At 45.0% G+C, this 15,554-nt stretch overlaps 1 protein-coding gene across 2 annotated transcripts in view; it reads left to right on the top strand.

The window, feature by feature from the left end:
- The first annotated feature begins 1,064 nt into the window (after positions 1-1,064).
- ACSL5 (acyl-CoA synthetase long chain family member 5) overlaps positions 1,065-15,554 on the top strand; it is a 40,490-nt gene continuing 26,000 nt past the window's right edge. The window contains exons 1-2 of one of the 2 annotated variants that reach the window (XM_045878822.3): positions 1,065-1,202; positions 14,192-14,289. The gene's annotated coding sequence lies outside the window, so the exon portion shown is untranslated. The remainder of the gene's footprint in view (positions 1,203-14,191; positions 14,290-15,554) is intronic. The other variant, XM_045878823.3, reaches the window with a different exon arrangement.

Here is a 15,554-nt window from a genome sequence, read left to right on the forward strand (position 1 = left end):
ACTATTAGGATCTCCTCTCTATAGAGCGAATGAATCCTAACTAGCTCTGGTAAAGGGCCAGGCACATGCTGAACTTAACATAAGCCTTCTTAAAGGGACTACGGCTGGAGAAAGTGTTGCTTAATTCTGGAGTATAGGTGAGGGTGGGGCAGGAGGGAACAGAACTCATGATTTCTGCCTCCAAGTCTAAGAACAGACACTCTCATGCCCTTCTGTGGTCCCAGCCTTAGGTGAGTCTGATGAGACTACTACAGGTCCTGATATCCTGTAGACCAGTCTCCAGGACCTTTTCAGGGGGTCTACACACTCAGAACAATTTTGCATAATAAGAGTAAGAAATGATTTGCCTTTTCCTGTTACTGGCTCATGCAGGTACAGTGGGTTTTCCAGAAGCTGCAAGATGCAGGATCAATCTGACAGTGCGTGGTGTATGTGCTTGTTGCATTCCTTCCAAAAGTTCCCAGTTTTAACTGGGGGTGGTGAGGGAGGCAGTGGACTAGATCTGCGGTTTATATTTTGAGGCACGAAAAGGATGAGCTGATGTCCGAGGAGAAGAACACAGGTCCGTGTCCCTGTGGTTCCTGACTGGCTTGTTTTGTTGGCTTTATCGGAAGTGCCCAGGGAGGGGGGCGTGTGGGTTGGAGAAGGGGGACCCTATGCCAGGTGTTCCCCCCCATCAGGAGGGATGCGAGGGCTGACCTTCTTGGCCTGGGAATTGAGGTGAGCAGGGTCCCCTTCCTGGTGCAGGTGGTCTGCTCAGGGCACCCCCAGTCAATTCAGTTTGTTTGTTTGTTCTGTCTTGGTTTCAAGGTGTCAGCCCCACGAGTAGAAGGTGAACTGCATGATGCCGGCTGGCTGTGGTTTCAGCCCTAGGGGCTAGGGTTAAGGCTTTGAAAAGGAGCCAGGGCCGCTTGGGCGGCTTTTCTTCTCCTGGCCAGAACAGCTTCCACTTTCAGTTGTGAAAGAAAAACCAGGAAGTGAGGTCCCCGAGCGTGCTAGAAAGCTCGGCCATGGCCTGACTCGGGACAGCTCAGGCAGGGCACCGCGGGGGACGCTCAGAGTTGGGGCCATCTGTCTGCAGGGATGCTCTGAAACCAGCCTGTCCCTGGAGGAACCGGGGGCTGAAGGGAAGAGGGCCAGGGATTCTGTGCCAGGAAGAACCCAGAGCCAGGAAGCACCGAGAGATGCACCCCCCTCACAGGGTAAGGAAAGCGTCCTGAGGGGGTATTTAGCAAGGGGCCTGGTGAGCATGGGGCAGAGGGCGAGGGGGCACCCTCACCCCCCACTTCAGCCAATCTAGAGCCTGCCGGGTTCCTGGCACGTGTCAGCTCGCTCTCTCGTGCTCTCTCTCACAGGGGACACCTTTAAACCCTCCTTATCAGGAGGCATGAAGGGAAGGAGGAATGTGGAGGTAGGGGGAATGGATGGGATTTTCTTTACCTCTCCTGCCTCTGTTGGGGGAGGCACACTACACGCAAGACCCCTTCAATTTTCTTTGTGAACGGTGACTCCTTCTATGGTGAGAGGTAATGGATGAGTGGCGGATAGATGGTTACTGAATGAACTTAGCTCTGTTTCAGGGGTAGGGCCACAAGTTGAATCTCAGATGAACTTCAAAGACCCTCAAAGAGTGAGCTGTAGGAAGGGACTCCATGGTTGGGGCTTGTTACCTTGTGTGGGTATTAATCTTTGGTGGTTTGAAAAGGAAGATTGAATCTCTAGCTCCAGTTTGTAGGTGTTTGGTATTTTCCATCAGCAGCAGAATCTTAAAAAATAGTAACATTTAATTTAAAAAAAGACTGATTTAGTAAAAAACAATTTTTTAGTGGAATAATTGGTTTCGCTTGACCCCTCCCTTTATATTCCAGCATGGGAGTAACTCTTTTGGGGTCCCCTCCAATTGATAAGTATTTGAGATGAACACAGAATAATCTTGGAAGAGGCATAGTAGAAATTCTTGTAGGCATCACTTGTGTGCTTGGCACAATCAAGAGAACAAAAGACAAAGGCCACAAATATTTACAGAAGAGGCAGATAATAGAGTTAAATAGATGATATGTAATGAGGTGCAAGTGGTGGGAATTCTAGCAAAATGCAAGGTAGGTGTATCCCCAGATAAACACATTCCAACTTAATTAAACACACACACACACACACACACACATTATCCAGTCCAAACAGAATGTTTCAGCCAGGTGTTTGTCTAGGTCCTGACCTAAAGTAGTCTTCTCTTCCAGGTGATATTCTAACTCTTTGAGGGCAAAAGCACCTACTATCACATCAGTGTATCAACGAATGCTCAAGTGCTAAACACACAAATGGGGGCAACAGATTCTATAGGGAGGCTCTGGGTCAGAGAATGAATGGAGAGAAGGAAGAGGAAGCCAGGGCAAGCACAAGCTCATAAGAGCTGCTCTTAACATTTCATTAAGAGAAGCTTATGACGTGGAGGGTTTCACCATGTTATGGCTGAGGAGGCTCAGAGAAGTGAAGGAACTTTCCAAGGTCAAACAGAGATCGAAGCTGTAGTCTGTGTGCTACTGAATACCATGTTCCAACCACTCCTGTGCAGAGTTAGCCTTTCTTCAGATTTCCTAGAAAATCGCATTTGTAAAAAGATTTTCCTGGGTGGTGACCTGGGCCGATATTGAATTCACATATGTATTAGCACTTTTCAGGTGGATGTTTTTCTAGAGCTGCAAATATGACAGCTTCCATTCATTGACTATTTTCTGTGGGGCAAAGCTAGGTTTTTTGGGGGAGGGTGTTACCTTTTAATTTTCAGAAACAGTCCTGTGGAATAGGTTGGTTGTTTCACAGATGGGGAAACTGAGGCTTACACATAAAGAAACTGGACACACTCGGAAAAAGTTGAAACTGGCATTCGAGGTGTGGTTCCTGTAGTGCCAGAGGCAAATTTGCCTCAATTCTGGATGAGTCTAGGGGCACCTGGGTGGCTCAGTCGGTCGAGGGCCCTGCTCTTGGTTTTAGCTCAGCTCATGATCTCAGGGTTGTGGAATGGAGCCCCGTATCAGGCTCCACGCTCAGCGGGGAGTCTGCTTCCCTCTCTGCCCCTCCCCCCACTTATGCTCTCTTCCTCTCACAAATAAATAAATCTTAAAAAAAAAGAAAAGAAAAAAATCCGGATGAGCCTAGTTTAATGCCTTGACCAAAGAACTAGAAACTGGGAGAAACCTCTCTTTTGAAAATCCTCCCACTTCAAATCTGTAGAGAAAGCAGCAAGCAGATTGATTGGTGGTGTGCCAGGGGTTGGGAAAGGAATGTGGAGTGACTGCTTAATGGGCACAAGGTTTCCTTCAGGGGTGATAAAAGTGTTTGGGGACTAGATAGAACTGGTGATTGCACAACATTGTGAATGTACTAAATGCCACCGAGTTGTTCACTTTAAATGATGGGTGTTATGTGAAGTTGGGGAAGTCACCTCCCACCTCCCACCTCCCACCTGAAGTTGGGGAAATGACATCCCCAACCAGGATTTGGCAGCTGTTTATTTATTTTTTTAAGATTTTATTTATTTATTTGACACAGAGAGAGACACAGCAAGAGGGGGAACACAAGCAGGGGGAGTGGGAGAGGGAGAAGCAGGCTTCCCGCCGAGCAGGGAGCCCGATGCGGGGCTCGATCCCAGGACCCCGGGATCATGACCTGAGCCGAAGGCAGACGCTTAATGACTGAGCCACCCAGGCGTCCCATTGGCAGCTGTTTAGATACCAGGAATGAGGGTTCTGTTCCTGCCGGTCTCCTATTGTTGGCCCACAGATGCATCGACCCTCATTGGGGGTGCAGCCTGAGGTGATTCTCAGGCACAGCAGCACCCTGCCAAGGTGACCTGTCCCTGGCAGCCCTGAGTCAGCCATCATTGTTCTTGTCACAGTCTGCTGTAAATGCACCCAGGCCTTTCTCTCCCCTCGGCAACCATCCATCTGAGTCAAAAAAGGACTCTCTCCTCGCTCTTCCCCTGGAAACCCAGGGCCTGACATGTCCTAGGCTCTTAGTCCATGTTGTCTGAATACATATGTGAGTTTTGGAGTTTGGAAGGTCAAGCAGCCCAGTATGGCTATGGCCATGTCATGGTATCTTCTCTCTTTGGGGGAGCTGGTTGGGAGCAGATCTCTGGGTCTCCATGGGTCAGTCTGCCCCATGAGGTGTGAGGTTGTGAGTCCCTGCGGGACAGGATACAGGGGAGGGGTAGGGTCAGAGGAGATGGCTGGGTCAGAAATCAGAGGTGCACGATGCCCTCTCCAATGAGAAACCCTCTGTTTAAATAGAAATGAGAAGTTGTTAAGACTTTGCTTTAAGTTGGAAGGCAGTTATAGAATGAAGGTCATTATCATCTCTTTTCTTTCAGGAAGCCTCAGGGTAGAACATCGGATACTTGACAAGGAGTCAGACACTGGGGGGAGTGGAAGTGGGAAAGGGTGCCAGTCTTCCTGAGGACTTCCCGTGTACCCAGTAGGGTACTCGAGGGGACAGTGTGCAGCATTCCCTTTAAGTAGGGGCTGTTACCTACCCCTTCTTATGTGCAGTTGAGGGAAACAGGCACTCAGTGACATTATATAACTATCCCCAGGGCCACACAAGTGGTGGACCATCACTCTGGTACCCGAACAGGCAATGGCCTTGAAAGTTTGTTGCTGGAAATGAGACTGTTGGCAATAAAGCTTACTGTTTGCACTTTGATTCTAGTGACTCCTGACCACTGGCAGACCAGGTAGTAGGAGGGCTGACTCTGCAGAAACCCGGGCAGGAAGGCCTCTTTCACAACATTTTACATCACTGCTTTTATCCTGCATGGGTGATGGGGGCCTCGAACTTTGTCCAGACTATCTTTTTATAGGCTCTTTATCAAGTCCAGTGGACTTCTGATACTGATTCTCCTGACCCCACTTGTCTCATCATCCACTTGGTCAGCAACAAGCTCAGGAAGCCTTTGGGGTGCTTCCTGAGGCAAGGTTTTCCTTGGGGTAGGGCTGCAGGGCTGTGGTTTGCTGGAAGCACCATGGTAGATCAAGGTAGAGCAAGGTAGAGCAAGGTAGAGCAAGGTAGATCAGATCACTGTGTCGATCTGAGATCCAGTGGGGTTTGTTACTAACTGCCACCAGCCTACTGGGTGGCTCAACTGTCCTATGCTATCTTCATGGACTGAATTAAGAGGTTTTCAGTATTCGATTTAATGAGGGCTTTTTTGTTAAATACCACTCAGCTCAACTGGGCAAGGCCTGGCACCCCAAGGCTCTCTCGTGTTTGTGAACTGAAATGCCTTCCATCGTATGGTGTCTCCACCAGGCCCCAGATATTGTCTCCTTTAGCCTTCTTGGAGGCTTTTTCTCCCCCACACCCTTCCAACCAGAGATGGATTCTCTACCTCCATCAGAAACACCCCTTCACTGTTTCCCTTTCCCAAATATGATGCTTGTCCCACGTTAGTGCCTTGAGCCATACTCTACCTCTCCCCCGACATCTGGTGTTCCCCTTTCCCCCACCTTCCACTTAAGTTTATCCAACCTAATGTGGTAACTTGTCTCTCCATAAAAAAAAGTTGGATGGAGAGATGCAGGCAAAAGTTGAGAAAGATGGTGTGGTGACAACAACCCTGATTAGAATCAGAGTTGGGGACTTCTTGGCCATTGGCTTAATTGGTGGGGTCATCCTCCTTGATTGACCTTGGAAATGAGACTGTTGGCAATAAGGCCAGGGCATCAAAACCCACACATCCCTGAGAGTCCAGTGCTCCATGCAGCCCCCTTCATCTACTCCAGTCTACACTAGGCTCTCTCTTCTTCAGATTTATTAGCTCACCCCACATGCTGAATCCTTCTGTAAGGGTTTTCAGTATTCGATAGAACCATAAGTCCCCAGAGGGCAAGAGGTGTATCTTCTAAGTGTTTGTCCGTCTGTACATGGCAGAGTGCTGGGCACACAGTTGGTCTAAGACCTTTGTTTGCCTTATTAAAATATGTAAATTTATAAATAAATTTAAAGTACAGAGAGTAAATACATCTCTTGCCACACACACGGCTCCAGTCCACCAGATGCTCCCAAGTCTGGGGTATATGCCGTGGTGCATTTGTTTACTGCCTGGGGAATTGGTTTTAGTTCTTAGTAGACTGTGAAGTCGAAGTGTGCTCTCCCCACTCTGAACACACCACCTGGTACAGAGTATATCCAAATGCTTGCAGAATCGGTGACCCTTGAGCTCATTCAGGTTGAGCTACTTACCATTGCCCATGCCAGAGCATGAAGCCCCTGGCTGTGGCATTTCTGAGGAGGGTTCAGCCCCCTCTGCCCCCTCCCGTGTAGCAGCGCATCATGTCACTGTGAGACCGGATTCTGCAACCTGTTTCCTTCAACAGATGCCTCTCCCTGGTTCCCTTCTCTGAACTTTGTGCCACTGGTGAGCCAACAGGGGATGTGACTCACTGGCACCTAGTGGATTCCCACTGTACCTCAGGCACCATGCTGGATGCAGTAGAATCTAAAGGCTAAGGCAGCCTCTGCCTGGGAGCCCTCACGGCCAAGGTGTCCACTGAGTCATAGGAAGCTTCCCAAACCCGAGGATAGAACTGATCCTGCTCTGGTTCGTACAACCTTCTTGAGCTCTGGTCCCTGGAGCTTTCCTGTGTGATTAGCAGCAAAGATCTTACGGATGGATATGCACCGAAGACCTCATGATTTGTGGTGGGCTTGCCTGTGGGCCAGGGATCCTGTTTCAAGCCTAGCCCTCCCCCCTCTCCCTGCCACCTGCCTTACAAATTGGAGTTGTTGAGTATGGCCTAGCAGTTGGGCTGGGAAGAGCAAGATGTGTGATCTTGACATCCCTTTCCTGTTCTTTAAACACTCATGGAATCTTCCCATGGTGTGGAAATGACAGTTCAGTCACCCTCTGGATTTTACTAGGGATCTCCTTTGGTAATGCCATCTCCCTGCTCTGTCCTACACGACCCTGTGGAGATAAGGAGGCCCTTTCTCATCTGCCTGGGGGCATCCCCTGGTATGTGTGCCTCAGAGCATCTTGCGTGCCAGGCCCCAGATGGACAGAGCTGCCTGTGCCCAGTGATCTGGCACTGCCTGCTGGAGAAAGCTATTGCGGGCAGTGACCTGAGCACCTGGGTGCCAGCGACTGGTTGGAAAGTCAACTGCAGACTCATAGATCAGGATCTTATGCCAGCACCTCTTCTCAGCTCCTTGCAGTAAGTGTCGAAAGATGCCCTTCGGGGGCCCGTTTGCTCTGGTGACTCAACCTTTACCTTTGCTCTAGCTCTTTATCTGCTAAAGAAATGAATGAAAAACATTTCTACCACCAGAGCTGCTGTCCAAACCAGCTTGTTCTGTGGCTGAGAGGATTGCACACAATGTGAGCGCTCGAAAGGGCTACATGAGTTGAGTGTGGCTTTGGTGGTGGGCGGGCTGCACTTGCAGAAACGGAGCTGAGGCTGTGTTCTTGGGCGCATTCACGTGAAATGCCGCCAGCCAAGGTGGTGGAACTTTCTAAGTCAGCTGCCTCGGTCAGAGGTGAGGTGACTTGGAGTTGTTGGTTTTATGTTCATTTTTTTTTTAAAGCATGCATATTTCAGATTAAACAGTACATACTCCCAAGTTATCTTCTCAATGAGACCTACTTGAAAATTTACCCCCCTGCCGTCCACAATCCTCTTTCCCAATTCTATTTTTTAAATTCCATATACTATATAATCTCGCTATTGTTCAGACTTGTTATCAAACTCGCCAATAAAATACAAACCCACAAGGGGAGGGTTTTCACTGCTAGATTCCCAGCACCCAGAACGATGTCAATATACAGTCAAGCCCTTAAATATCTTTGGCTGAATGACTGAATACTCGAAACTTGCTGGAAAATCCATTAATGATTTCTCCTCTTCCATCTGTTCTTTTCTTACAAGGAATATACTTTCAGAAATACAAAAACATACACATTTGTCCAAGTGGTTTTTTTTTTCTTTCTACCTGGCAACTTATCACAGAGCTCTTTCCACATCAGCACACACAAATCTGCTTTATTCTTTTTAATACCTGCCAAGAGTACCACTGTGTGGACCTGCTATAATTTATATGGCCAGGCTACCAAGGGAGGCTTTCCTGGTCTCTGGTATTATAAACAATCCTATAGATGTAATGATGATGAACATAATAATGAATGCACTGTTGTAAGTACTTTACAAGTATATTAACTCCTTTAATCCTGGGAAAGATATTATCATTGCTATTTTACAGACGAGAAACCACAAAGAGGTTATCTAACCCAGGTCACAAAGAAGATGATCACGCAGGGTATGAGCCCAAGTAATCTGACTCAGAGCCCACATCCCAAACCAGTACCTTACACAGACATTTGTGATATATTTTAGTGAACTGATGTTTTTCTACAGGGTAAGTTACTCGTAGGGTCATTAGGCCAAAAGGCACACGTTTTAAATTGTGGTAGAAGGGCAACAGGCGCATCTCTAAGGAGGCAAATTTACGTTTCCCTGATGAAGAGTGCATTTTACACTATTTCATCATTGCTAATCTTATGGGTGGGGAAAAGACATTTCCTTTAAATTTGCAATTTTTAAAACGATAAGCAAAGATGAGTGTCTTTCTCCAACCATAATCTGTTTTGCTGTGAACGTTCTGGTCATGACCTTTGCTTTTTGTTTTATTGTGTTGTGTTTTGTTTTTCATTGACTTCGAAGCATTCCTTATTGAGGAAATGAGCTCTTTAGACAGGCAAAGTATTTGAAATTTGTCCCAGTTTATCTTTGTCTCTGGTATCTTTCCTGCAAGGCAGATATTTTTAAAAATTTTACGGCTCAAGCTTGCCAATGTTTTCATTTATCGCTCCTAGGTTTTGTGTCTGTCTTGAGTCTTCCTCATGCTAGGATTATAAAAAAAAAAATTTTCTCCCATACTTTTTATCCCCAAATACTCTTAGGGTTGTCATTGTTTTATATTTAAGTCTTTGATCCATCTCGAACTTATTTTTGTTGTAGGAATAAGGCAGTAATCGGCTTTATGTCTTCTCTCTGAATGCCTAGCCAGTTATCTCGACACTTTTATTTAAGTGAAAAAAAATCTATCTTTATTTGAAATGCAATTTAGTGTATGATAATATATCCACTGGGAGTTTCGGGATTATTTTGTTACATAGTTTTCTCTATTCACCACCAATGGAAAACTTCTCTAGCCCTACAGAAGCAAATTTGGTATTGTTTAACTCTGTTCCCCCCATCCCCAATTCCTGTGATTTTTTCAAAAATTTTCTGACTCTTTTTAATTAGCTTTATTTTTCTGGGTGAACTTTAGAATTAACTTTTTAATTCCCGAATAATTCCCATTGGTCTTTATTAGAGTTGCATTAAATATATAGATACATTTAGGAATATGGGATCCCCTTGACTATTTTGAGTATGTATTTGCCATTTTTAAACCTTTGATGTCCCTCAGGTCTAAACTTTTTGAACTGAGCCTTTACACATTTATTAATATGCGATCATGAATTATATTTTCCCCATTATTTTTGAATTAGTTATTTGCATGAAATCAAGGAAAGCTATTGACTTTCTGGCTACTGATTTGGTAACTGGCCACCTTCCTGAATTATTTCATGGCTTCTAATTGCCTCTTCTTTCCTTAGAGGGTTTTTAGGGTTCCCCTCTCAGCTGTTTTTTTAAAATTGAGAAATATGACAACACATTTTATCTCAGATATACCTGAATGCTGGCCCTTTTGATCTTTGCATCATTTTAAATGGCACGAGGAGTTAAGACTTGCCCTCTTTGGGAGTCAATACTTTTCCATATCAGGGTTTTCTCTGTTTAAGTTTTGTGAAATAGATCATCATTTCAAATTATGTTATCTTTTACTTCTTAATAGAAGAAAACTGCATTTGATGCAGAAGAGTAAACTGGTGTAAGAAAAGAAAAGGTAAAAAGCCCTTAGCCCCAGGGTCTGAGGAAACTGGGTGAAGGGCCTTGCAATAGAATGCATATGTGGTTCATGTTCATTGCATGTTAAGGAAAAGGTTATTTTCATAAAGCTGTCGATTTGTAATGTTCTTTTGACCTCTTGCCATTACTTTGGAATTTGTCTAGAAATATTGATTATGTGGTTAAGAACAGAGGTGGATGCTTCCTAAGTTGAGAGTGGCAGGAATTTAGGGGGGCTGGGTTGGTGACTTAAAACCCAAGCAAGAAGGCAAAACTTTCATATGCAGCCTTCTAAATCACACACAGGCCCCTTTGGAGTCATTATGAGTTGTGAAGCCTTGGGACCTCGTCTCTAGGAGAAAGTAAGTCATTCAGTACAGAAGAATGGGTTAACTAACTGGGTATTAGAACCTGGGGACTCTGGTCTCTCTTTTAATGAGCTCTCTATCACCACAGAATGAGTCCATACATGCAAGGGAACAGAGAAACCAATTAAATCCAAATTAGTATACCACTTTCTAGAAATAATTGAAATTTATATCTCATTTTTGCACAGAAAATAATGAGTTCGTCAGGCCTAAAAGCAAAAGATAATTTGCCTTATTGTTCTTTGAATTCCAGAAACCTAGGGTAACCATAATTATTTATTTCTAGGCTAGATTTCCTGCTCACTACTGTAGACGACGTAATTTGATAAGATTCATTCTGTATTTTCTTTCAAGCTCAGAGGCGTGTACTCATCCTGAGTACTCCTTGATATGTGTTAGAAATGACCTTTTCACCTTCTTTCATCCCTAACCCAGTACTGTGCTAAATATTGATTTGGGAGTACCCATCTCAAGATTGGCCAGAGTGACTTTTGATGATCTAAGATTTGGGAGCTTGGGAGTGGGGAGTTTACTAAGGGAAAGTGGGTTAACAGAGTATTTAAAACAGATAATTCTGAACCAGAAAAATGGTCATTTTTTTTCAACAACCACTGACTGAAAGCTAACTGTGTGCCAGGCGTGGTGTAGGTACTGGAGGCACGGATGAACAAAACAAAATCTTTGTTCTAATTAGAACATCAGTTCAGTAGGGGCAACAGATGATAAGGGAGCAGGTCTATTTCAGATAGTGAACAGTATCCCGGAGAAGAGAGAACAAGGTTCTGTGATAGTGATTGGAGTAGAAAGGGCAATACTCAATGGGGTATCAGAGAGAGTCTCTGAGGAAGTGACATTTGAGTTGAGGCCCAACCTGTAATACACAACCATTTCAGATCTGGGGAATAGTGTTTCAGGCAAAGTGAAGAGCAAATACAGAGGCTCTAAGGGAATTGACTTATGGTTGGAGAGCTGAATACATGTAGGAAAAATAAAATCTTTCAAAGGAAAGGGATTACAAAACAAACATTATTTGTGGGCTAAAGGGATAGCCTGAAAGCCTCAGAGCAAATAAACACAGCTGACCAAAAACTAGAGTAGTGGAAGGATCCATTTAAGGACTTCATTCAGAGAAAATCAGACTTAAGGAAGAAATGGTGGCCCGAATCCTCAGAGGAGCAGAACCCAGAGCTGAATATGGGGTGATCCAAACCTAGACACCAAGGCTGGTCCTGGGAGCTGGCAAGCAGGGCTTCAGGCAGAAGGTATCCTTCAGCTAGCTTGGGAATTAAATGTGTTAGGAGCCAGGAGATGAGTGACTGCATACTGCAGAGGAGGGGAGGCCTGGAGGGAATCCAGGGGAAGGACTGGGGACAAAGGGACATCCCGGTGTATGGGGCTGTGGCATGTCACTGTCACCATATTAAAAAGCAGAGGACATGAATCATGGAACACTTCATCTAAAACTAATGATGTAATGTATGGGGATTAACATAAGAATAATAATAAAAAAATAATAAAAAGCAGAGGACACTTTCCACCTGGGGCCATCCTAATGTGCAGTGTGGCTTGCTCAACCATCTGTAGATGACCCAGAACAGGAGCTCCCGTGTACAATGACACGGCTTTACCACCATTACACTTTCCCCCCTCCCATTCTTCCCCAAATAGTGATGTAGAGGGAGGTGCAAAGGCTTACCACATCAGCTGCTTGCGGGAGGCTCCGTGAAATGCCCGAAACAGAACCGTAATCTGAGTGACACAGGACACATGACAAAAGAGACAGTGGCTTTTCTTCTCAGTTACTTGAGTGCATCCAGAAGTGTTGATAGATTCTAAAGGTTACAATGCTACCCAGAGCTTCCCAAGCCAGTAGTGGTGGAGCCTAGAAGTTTTACCATCACTTGGGCCTTCAGCTTCTCCCAACTGAACCGTGAGAGAGTGACGTGATGTATGGTTGCAAATCCTCTCTGGCACTAGGATCATCAGGTGAAAAATGTGTGTATGTGTTAAAAAAGCTATCAAGAGAGTAAAAAGACTACTATAGGATGGGAGAAAATATTTGCAGATCATGTATCTGATAAAGGTCTAGTATCCAGAATATATAAAGAACTCTTACAACTTAACCACAAAAAGACAAACCACCCAATTTAAACATGAGCAAAGGGCTGTGATAGACCTTTCTTCACAGAAGAAATACAATCAACAAGCATATGAAAGGATGCTCGACATCATTAGTCATTAGGGAAATATGAATCAAAACCACAATGAGATGCCATTTCATACCTATTAGGATGACCATTATCCCAAAACCCCAGAAAACACCAAGTGTTGGTGGGGGGTGTAAAGAAACCGGAACCCTCTGTGTTGTTGTTTGGAACGTAAAATGGTTCAGCCACTGTGGAAAACAGTTTGGTGGTTCTTCCAAAGAAGAACCACGTGACCCCGTAATTCCACTCCTACGTATTTACCTTAAAGAACTGAAAAGAAGTATTCAAAACAAAATTTGCACACAAATACTCATAGCACTGGTCACCATAGCCAAAACTGAAAACAACCCCAATATCCATCAGCCGATGAATGAATCAGTAAAATGTCTGTCTATACAGTGGAATACTTAGCCCTAAGAAATGAAGCACTGACATGTGCTATAACATGGATAAACCTTGAAAATATTACGTTTAGTGAAAAAAGTCAGACACAGAAAGTCACATATTACATGATTCCATTTATATGAAATATTAAGAATTTGTAAGAAATTATTCAAATAGAAACAAAGTTAGTGGTTTCCAGGGGCTGCAGGGAGGAGGGAGTAAGTACTTAATGGGCACTTGGTTTCCGTTTGGGGATGAAACTGTTTTGGACTTAACTAGAGGCGATGGTTGTACAACATCATGAATGTACTAAAGGCTGCTAAATTGTACATTTTAAAATGGTTAATTCTATCTTCTGTGAATTTTACTTCAATTTTAAAAAATGTGGGGCAGCCGAGAGGAACCGTCTGAAATTCTGTACATATCCTATTTGGACTGGCTACTTGATTTGCCAAGGCAAACAGAGTAAGCTATTTCAGTTGACACATCCCTCAGTGTCTTCTGCAATTAAAACCCCTTGCCAGTGTAAGCAAGGTATTTCATTCTCCTGAAACTGGCGACCTGACATTTGTAAGTATCTTCCTTGTTTGTAACAAAGTAGTCAGTCTCATCACATTTGTGGGCAGTCTGACTGCAGTGTGTCTAAAAGGGAGGGCTCGAGAACTGACAGACCATGGTCCAGATTAAGCCAGATGTCTTTTTGTTTGTCTCATACGAGACTTAACTCTTTGAGGCAATAGTTAAAATGGGGGTTTCACAAAAATGCGGTGTTCCACGTTTTCCAGGGAGAAAAAAAATCTGATCATCTGGTGATCAGGGCTCTCACTATGGAGTGGTCACAATCAGCCAGGGGTTGACAGCAGGTGCTGCTTTAGACTGGTCATGGGTTCTCTCTGTGTCCTCCCCTCCCCTTGTGCTACCCGCAGGGGCTCTTCAACCTCCCTCCTCCCCGCATCCCTTACCGCCCCCAAACATCAATTTCACCTTTAGACCCTCTTTTGAAGACACTGTTTGCCAAGTCTCTTATTAAAATGTCAATCTGCTGTCTGCAAAAAGAAAGCCAAAGTCCTTAGTGTGACAATTTGTTCCCATAGTTGAGAAGGGGAGTGGAGGTAAGAATCTCTTAATTTGAAGGTGTGTAGGACAGAGGAGAGCATCCCAGATCAGAAGGTACTAGCAGGCTGGGGGGAAGGGCTAATGGTGCAAAGATGGGTGAGCACAGAGCGGGTTTCTCTTCCCTTAAGCGCCGCTACCCACTCCCAATTTCACAATTTCCACCCCGAAGCTGCACTGTTCCCCACCTGACGAACAACAAAGTTCTACATGACTGGCTCTTGAACACATTCTGTGTCCTGGAAGTGCCACTTCACCATACCAATCCAGGTAAGGCTGGATTCCAAAATTCCCAGCTCTCAGAATCCTGGCAGGTGGTCACAATGGAACCCAGCGTTAGGTAACCTAGCGCCTGTGGGGCCTCGCTTTTGTTTTTGTTGTGTCTTCTTTTTCTTCCCCTAAACACAATGTGGAAGAAACCAAGGAGTGGGGGACAGTCATCCCAGTCTCTGGAAGTTCAGCTTTCCTCCACAAAATGGAAGGGGACTGCTCCAAGTTCAGGTAATAACCTGTCAGGGAGCAGAGGAAGGCTCAGATGACTGACGGAAGGATTCTTGTGACTGTTTCTTTGCCCATGCGCAATTCCCAGGCCCCATAGCCTTTGTTAGGGTGGAGGGAAGTGTTTGTCTTCATGGAGAAAGTTCCAGATGCCGGCTACTGGCAGTTGCCCCTAAAGTTCTCAGGGCAACGATGATCTTGATCTGATCAAACTTTTTCTTATCAGGCATGCTTTGCTCTCTTGATTTGAAGTGGGAAAGTTTGGCCTCATCTCTGAGCTATTGTTCTATAGGGCACCGCAGTAAACTTTGAAGAGTACAAATTCTGAATTTCCTTTGCTGTTGCCTATAAGGCTCCAGACAGGTTTGGTCTCCTTGAACTCTATAGTTAGACTCCTGAGGAAAGAGGAGTGGTAGTTTTATAGATTTCAATGGGGAAGCAGCAGTGGGAAATGCTGAGTGGACTTGGACAAGTCGCTTTACCCCTGGGAGCTTCAGTTTTTCTCATCTCTAAAATGCTCCTTCATGACATTGGTTGGATTAAATTTCATGATCCATGCAAAAAGCCCAGCCTGAAAACAGTTTTGGGCAAGAATTGGAAGAGATGGCCTCAGCCAGAGTAAGTTCCTAGGACCTGCCCAAACACTAGTTCCTGCTACTAGAGCAGTTTGAAGCCGAGCTTTGCTGGAAACTACAAGAAAACCTGGGTTGGGGAAAACCTTTGTGGTTTCAGTTTCTTGAGATATCTTCCTGGCCTAAATCTTTAACGCTAACTTGCCACCATGTGTCAAGTCCATTCTCCAGCACCCTTTCTGCGAACCTGGCTAACATTGCCTCCAGCAAAAATGGTTTCTCTAGGCTCCCTGGAGGAGATGACATTGGACATAGCAAGCTGACACGCTGTTGCTCTCTGAGACTCTCCCAATGCTTCAAAAAAGAAAGCAATGAGCAAGGCAAATCTGTCAGCCGGAAATGTCCTTCATGCAGAATGCTTGATTTTTAAACTCTGTTGAGTCACCTCTACAGATGTTCCCTTTT

This window comes from Mirounga angustirostris, unplaced genomic scaffold (assembly GCF_029215605.1).
Source record: "Mirounga angustirostris isolate CCGP_5_RB_7025 unplaced genomic scaffold, mMirAng1.0.hap1 SCAF_6, whole genome shotgun sequence".
Taxonomy (NCBI): domain Eukaryota; kingdom Metazoa; phylum Chordata; class Mammalia; order Carnivora; family Phocidae; genus Mirounga; species Mirounga angustirostris.